The following is a 6,563-nucleotide window of genomic DNA, read 5'->3' on the forward strand; positions in this document are numbered from 1 at the left end:
ATGACATTTGTTTTTCTCTTTCTGACTTAGTCTGTATGACAGTCTCTAGGTCCATCCACGTCCTTCATTTTTTAAAAAACAGGAAAAAATTACATTTCCTTTTCAGTCCCTTTCCCATTCATTTTGACCTTAAGATAAATTTGAACACTAACGTAATTTCACTTAGTGGATATTTCCGAAGCGCCTCCTACGTTCCAGGTCCTCTGTTATGTACGGAGATGGCAGTGGGAGCCCCGTCCCTTCTCAGCTGTACTGTGCCGCCAGCCCGTGCCACCCCTTCATCTCCAACGTACGTGTTCAGGCCCAGTGTACCCCGATTTCCCTTTCGAGGGCGGGGGGGGACTCTGGATCACTTCTGCCTGATGTGGGTCAATCGGTAACTATGTGCTGAAACACTGGAATTTCTGAGACGTTTCCATGGTTTATGGGACCATAATATTTGAAGTGGGAACCTGGGAACCGTCCTCCACACCTCCCTCCTCCTTGTCACCCGCAGCCCCGGTGCCCCACACAGAAGGTGGGGGCGGGGTGGCACAGACTGCCAGGCGGGGGCTGTAGCCCAACTGTATCCTGTCAACACGAATCCTGTGTTACAGCATTTGAGGGGCAGCCGGCAGTGTTTTGTTTTTCTCACTGACCCAAGAGTGACCGGATTATTGTGCAAAAAAAAAAAAAAAAATCAAGGCACTGGCCAGTCCTGCCAGTGTTCCTTCCTGAATGTCTTCCCAGTTCCTATCCCCAAGGCCCTCCCTTGCACCAGGCAAGGCACCTCTCACAGGGACCCCTAAATGGGCCTCCCAGCAGATCAGCTCCCCGCTATTCCCCTCACACCTCAGCCAGAGGGGTATTTTGGATATCATCAATGCACATGGAACCCATGCCAATCCATGAGAAAAATGGGCCAAATAATATGAAGAAGCAGTTCCCCTATGGAAAAAAAAAATGCAAATAGCAAAAACACATGAAGAGATTCCTAACTTCATCTATAGTTAAATATATGAAAATCAAAACAACCGTGGAATACCATCTTCATATCCTCCACCCCAGGGGAGAAAAGAAAATGGAGCCGTTTGACGACACGTATGGTGACATGGGAGAGAGTTGTCTTGGGGCTTCTCCCACGAAGTCTGGGTGTGGCGACAGGTGCGGCAAACTGGTGGAACTTTTGGAAGATGATCATAAAGAACGACCCCCTCCGTCTAGAACCCACTCTGCTAAAGAGGTGCCCAGGGTGCAAACTCCCAACTCTCCCTGGGTCTGTACCATGTGATACTCTAGGATGGCTGTCTGGGAAGGAGTTCCCCAGCAAGGTTTATAACTGCAAAGGCCTGGAAACGAGATGCCCATCCAGTAGGAAGAATCATGTCAGTAACGTGCATCTGCTCCACTGTACAACCAAGTGCTCCACAAACATTAAACACAGGAGGGCGGGGGCCTCCCTGGTGACTCAGTGATAAAGAATCTGCCTGCCAGTGCAGGAGACACGGGTTCGATCCCTGATCCAGGCAGATTCCACAGGCCACCGAGCAACTAAGCCTGTGCTCTAGAGCCTGCAAGCTGCAACCACTGAGCTCGTGTGCCGTAACTACTGAAGGCCTCGCACCTTAGAGCTTGTGCTCCGCAACAACAGAAGTCAGTAGCGCACCACAACTAGAGAGGAGATCCTGCTCATCACAACCAGAGAAAAGTCCTTACGGCGACGGAGGTCCAGCACAGCCATAAATTAATCAATTAAAATAAATAAATGCAGTGGGGTAAGGACTTCCCTGGCTGTGCTTCCGATGCAGAGGGCAAGGGTTCAATCCCCCATCGAGAAAGTAAGGTCCCACACGTGCACCATGTGGCTGGGACAAAAGAATTAAAAAAGGAACAATGGCGTAGGACCGAATACACGTGCTGAAATGAAACCAGGTCAGGAAAAGGAAGCTGCTGCAGATCTCGGCATGTAGCACCATCCCTTTGGTGTAACTCTTGAAAACATAGGCTCCCTCACAAGTGTATGATGGAAAAAATTTCTGGAAGCACACACTGAAAACCTGCTAAGCGAAATTGCCTTTGGCGAGACAGGTGGGGAATAGGAGGCTTTCACTTTTCTTTGTTTACTTTTCTGTTCTGCTTGGATTTCAAATTCATATGCACAGAGCGTTTTAATTTTTGAAATGTCATCAGGCAAGATCTGGAGTGGGAAGCGGGGGCGGGGGGCGGATTTGAGGCCAATTTCGTTTTTTTCTCTCTACTTTCCTATATCAAAAAGAATCACAATCAGTGTGTTTAAATGTTGCAAAGCAAACAATAACTTTCAGTGCCCAGGGGATAAAGTCCACACTCCTGAACTCGCGCTGGGAGGTCCCGCGGAGCCAGTGGCAGGCGCTTCCCGGCTTTGGTCTCCTGACTTCTGGGTCTCAACCACAGCCGAACCCATCCACCTTTCACATCCCAAAGACCCTGGCTCTCCCTTGTCTCTGGGCCTCTGGCCACACTGCTTGTCTCCCTGGCACACTCTGCCCACTCTGATCCACTGCTAACCTTTGCTTCCTCAGCCCTCAGCCCTGACACCAGGTCCCGGCCCATTGTCCCCTGACTGGCAAGCCTAGCCCTGCCCTGCTGCCCTGCCCGGGGCCCTAGCCCCACGTCCCATCACATCACAGCTCCCACTAGGCCGGAATGGCCGTCCCACTAGCCTGCCTCGCTAGCTCTCAACACCCTCGAAGGCAAGAACACCGCTGGCATCCAGGGCCCAGCGCCGTGCAAGACATAGTAGGTTTCATAACCGTCTGCCATCTGGACTGACAGCTGACTGCCTGAACCAAATGAGGAACGCAGGGGCAGCTGGCACTCCAGGCTCATCCCTGATACAGGCCCGTCTATGGAGTAGGATCCCTGGGCCTGGCCCCAGACGCCGGGCCCCAGGGCCTGCAGAGGCAATCTGGAGGGGCAGACAAAGCAACCCGCAGCAGCGCCGCCCGTTCAACTCCAAGGTGGCTTTTATTTCCTCTTCTGCGGGTGCCAAGTCCCTGAACAAATATTTTCCTGGAGTGGAGGAGTGGCTTAGCTCCCAGCCTTAAGTGCTGGAAACACCTTTGGGTCGGGCAGTTTCCAGGAACCAGAGGAAGAGAGGGGTCTGGCTACAGTGGGGGAGGAGGGGGTCGGGAAGAGGGGGTCAAAAGGGCTGCCCTCTGGGCCATGCCCACCCTCCTGGCTGGCGGCCGGGTCCTCCGTTCACCAGCAGCCCTGGGCCTCTGGGACCATAAATGAGAATACTCTGGGATCCTGAAGAAAACGTGGGCCATGCAGGCCTCATTTATTTTTGCTGCAAAAGCTACAGTGGAGTTTTAAAAAACTAATTAGAATCTCAGAAGCCTTTTATAAGCTGTTTTCCCCCCTCCCTCTAACCTTCTTATTGCAGAATAAAATACACAGACAATACTCATCTTCAATGTATAACTTGATGATTTATTTACAGATACATACACCCTTGATGCCTTGGATGGTATCACCGACTCAATGGACACGAGTTTGAGCACACTCCAGGAGATGGTGAAGGACAGGGAAGCCTAGCATGCTGCAGTCCATGGGGTCTCAAAGTCAGACAGACTTAGTGACTGAAGAACATTACTCCTGTAATCACCACCTATGTCAAGCCAGAGAACATTCCAGAAAGCCTTTCAGAGAAACATCCTCATGCCCCTACCTTGTCCATACCACACCCCCAGCAGAAGTATCACAGGCTTCTATCACCAATAAATTTTGCCTGTTGCTGAACTTTAGAGAAATGGAATCATGCCCTCCGGTCTCTTTGGCGTCTGACTTCCTATGCTTAACATAGTGCCTGTGATGTCATCTATGCCGAACATGTAGCCATCGCTGGTTCTTTTTCAGTGCTGAGTAGTATTCCACCGTGGCAATACAGCACAATTCATTTATCTGATCTCTTGTTGGTGGACACTTGGGTTGATCCCATGTTTGGGCTGTGATGTAGACATTCTCCCACATACCCTTCTGCAGACGTGTGCTCTCCTTCTGCCTGGATTCTAGCATAGACATAGGCACAGGTTTGATTTTAGCCTCTCAAGTGCTTGTACGACAGGCACATTTTCCAACAGCGTGGGAGCTTTCCGGTGGCCCCACATGCCCTTGAACAATTGTCCAAGTTTAACGTCAGCCTTTCTGGTGAGTAAGTGGTGGTGTCTCACACCGTTAATAAACTTTTCATGGCCTCTTGACTTTGCAGAGCATGACAGAAGCACCAGACAGCTACAAGGAGCTCCCAAAGACAGAGGCTCCCATATCTGCAGCCATCCCCCATGTGCCACGCCTCGTTCTGGCCTCATAATGAAGCATCTACCCTTAAGAAGCACCCAAGGTAGCAGGAAGCCAGTGTGGAAACAGATATTTGCAGTAATGGGGTGAGAGGTGCCGGGATCAGTGACCCAGAAGTTATGGGGACACAGAGGACGCAGGGCCTCACCTCAGAGGAACTTCGCACCAAGACTGGAAGTTGAGTGGGTGCTGCGGCAGCACCGATGAGGACCTGACTTGGGGGTACACTCACTCTCACAGCCACACACCACGAGTGGGTGCAAAGCTGGCTCAAGGATCAGTACTGGGGGCAAGGGGCAGGCAGGGAGGAAGCCAGGCGAGGGCTGTGCCCATGGCCCAGCAGAGCTGGCAGGACCCCACACCCCTCTGGGCTTGCTGGGCTGGGGCCTCCCCCAGCTCCTGCCTCTCCAGGAACCAGGAGTTACCCCCCTCCCGAGCCCGACTAGCTCTTCGGCCAGGCTCCAGGGACAGGGCGTGTGGCTGGAGATGATGGGGAGAGAGGTGAAAGGCTGGCCCTGGGACACCTCTCTGGACAGTTCCCTCAGTTCAGTTTAGTCTCTCAGTTGTGTCTGACTCTTTGCGATCCCATGGACTGCAGCACACCAGGCCTTCCTGTCTGTCACCAACTCCCAGAACTTACTCAAACTCATGTCCATTGAGTTGGTGATGCCACCCAACCATCTCATCCTCTGTCATCCCCTTCTCCTCCTACCTTCAATCTTTCCCAGCCATCAGGATCTTTTCAAATAAGTCAGCTCTTTGCATCAGGTGGCCAAAGAATTGGAGTTTCTGCTTCAGCATCAGTCCTGCCAATGAACATTCAGGGCTGATTTCCTTTAGGATGGACTGGTTGAATCTCCTTGCAGTCCAAGGGACTCTCAAGAGTCTTCTCCAACACCACAGTTCAAAAGCATCAATACTTCGGCGCTCAGCTTTCTTCATAGGAGTTCCCTGCACCTGTGTAAAAGCCTCTTTCTCTTCCAGATGCTGCTTTGGGATCCTACTGATCCTACCATCCATGTCTAACCCGTGAGGGTCACTCCCGCCCAGCTCTGGGACCACTGTCCCTTCTGCCCCTGTTAGGCCCCACCCTTGACCACCAGCTCCAAGGACCACCTCATCACGGGCACCTTTTCCCTCGGGCTCCGTGTGAAAGTGTGTTTGTGAGAGATGGAGGTGACGCCCAGTGAGGCGGTGACACACCATTCAGGTCCTACCTTAACGAGCTCTCCAAACCAGCCTCCCCTCCGCAGCCCTCCCTTGTCCCCGGGCCTCCACCCCCATATCCCTCTGCAATCCCTAACCTTTCCCGCATTTGCTTGAGGCTCTCTGGCAGGTGACCGCCACTTTCCTACCACATTCCAGCCTCCCCTCTTCTCACACCTGCTTTCGCTCCACATCCAGCACAGAGCCTCTTGAGTCCTGATTTTTGCTGAAGCTGGGCCTTCTGCCTGGAATGCCTCCTCCCTCCAGTTTGAGAGGCTGACTTGAGTCTGTCCTTCAAGACCTAGGTCAATAGCCACCTCCAGGCACCTCCCCTCCAATGACAAGCCGGCAGCAATGCCCTGACTATCCCACCAGCCCACAACGAGCCCCCTCAGTGTCCTCTGTCTCCCCCCAAGCCCCAACCTCCCTGAGAGCAGGGCTGTGCATCTTTGTTCCATAAGTGAAAACACAGCACTCTCAGGACAAAACCCAAGAGGCAAGCAGGGCACAAAATGCAATTTCAAGCAGAAACCGGCTGCAAGTTAAGAAGGTGACGCAAGCCATCTAAGAGAAGATGGCTCATTAGTTTAGAAAATAGCTTGAAAGAACTCGGTGGAAATGCAGTGGGTCCCCCGTCCCCACACAATATACGCACACACACGTGTGAGTGTGCACACACACACACCTGGGCCACGTGGACGTGATCTAAAGGTGAGGGGAAAATGAAATAGGGCTCAACCGCTCCATTCTCAGGCATGAGGGGCAGGGTGAGGAATCTCGGGAAAGCAGAAAAGACGTCTGAGGATAGATGGGCGGAGAAATTGCTTGAGGTCGGGACGCTAAAGGAACCACTTCACAATTTCCTTTCTTCACTGTTCCTCTCAAGCACCCAGTAAAGCCTGTTTGACAGCACCACCCACTCCTGGAAGTGCCCTGGGGAGGGGGTGACCCAGGGCGAGCACAGCACCCGAAGGGAATCCGCAGAGCAAGAGGAGAGTGCCGGGGTGTGGTGGAGGTGGGGGTGGGTGCAGTTTAGC

This window comes from Bos grunniens, chromosome 11 (assembly GCF_055505025.1).
Source record: "Bos grunniens cultivar Pamir isolate PY7600 chromosome 11, Bosgru_T2T1.0, whole genome shotgun sequence".
Lineage (NCBI taxonomy): Eukaryota > Metazoa > Chordata > Mammalia > Artiodactyla > Bovidae > Bos > Bos grunniens.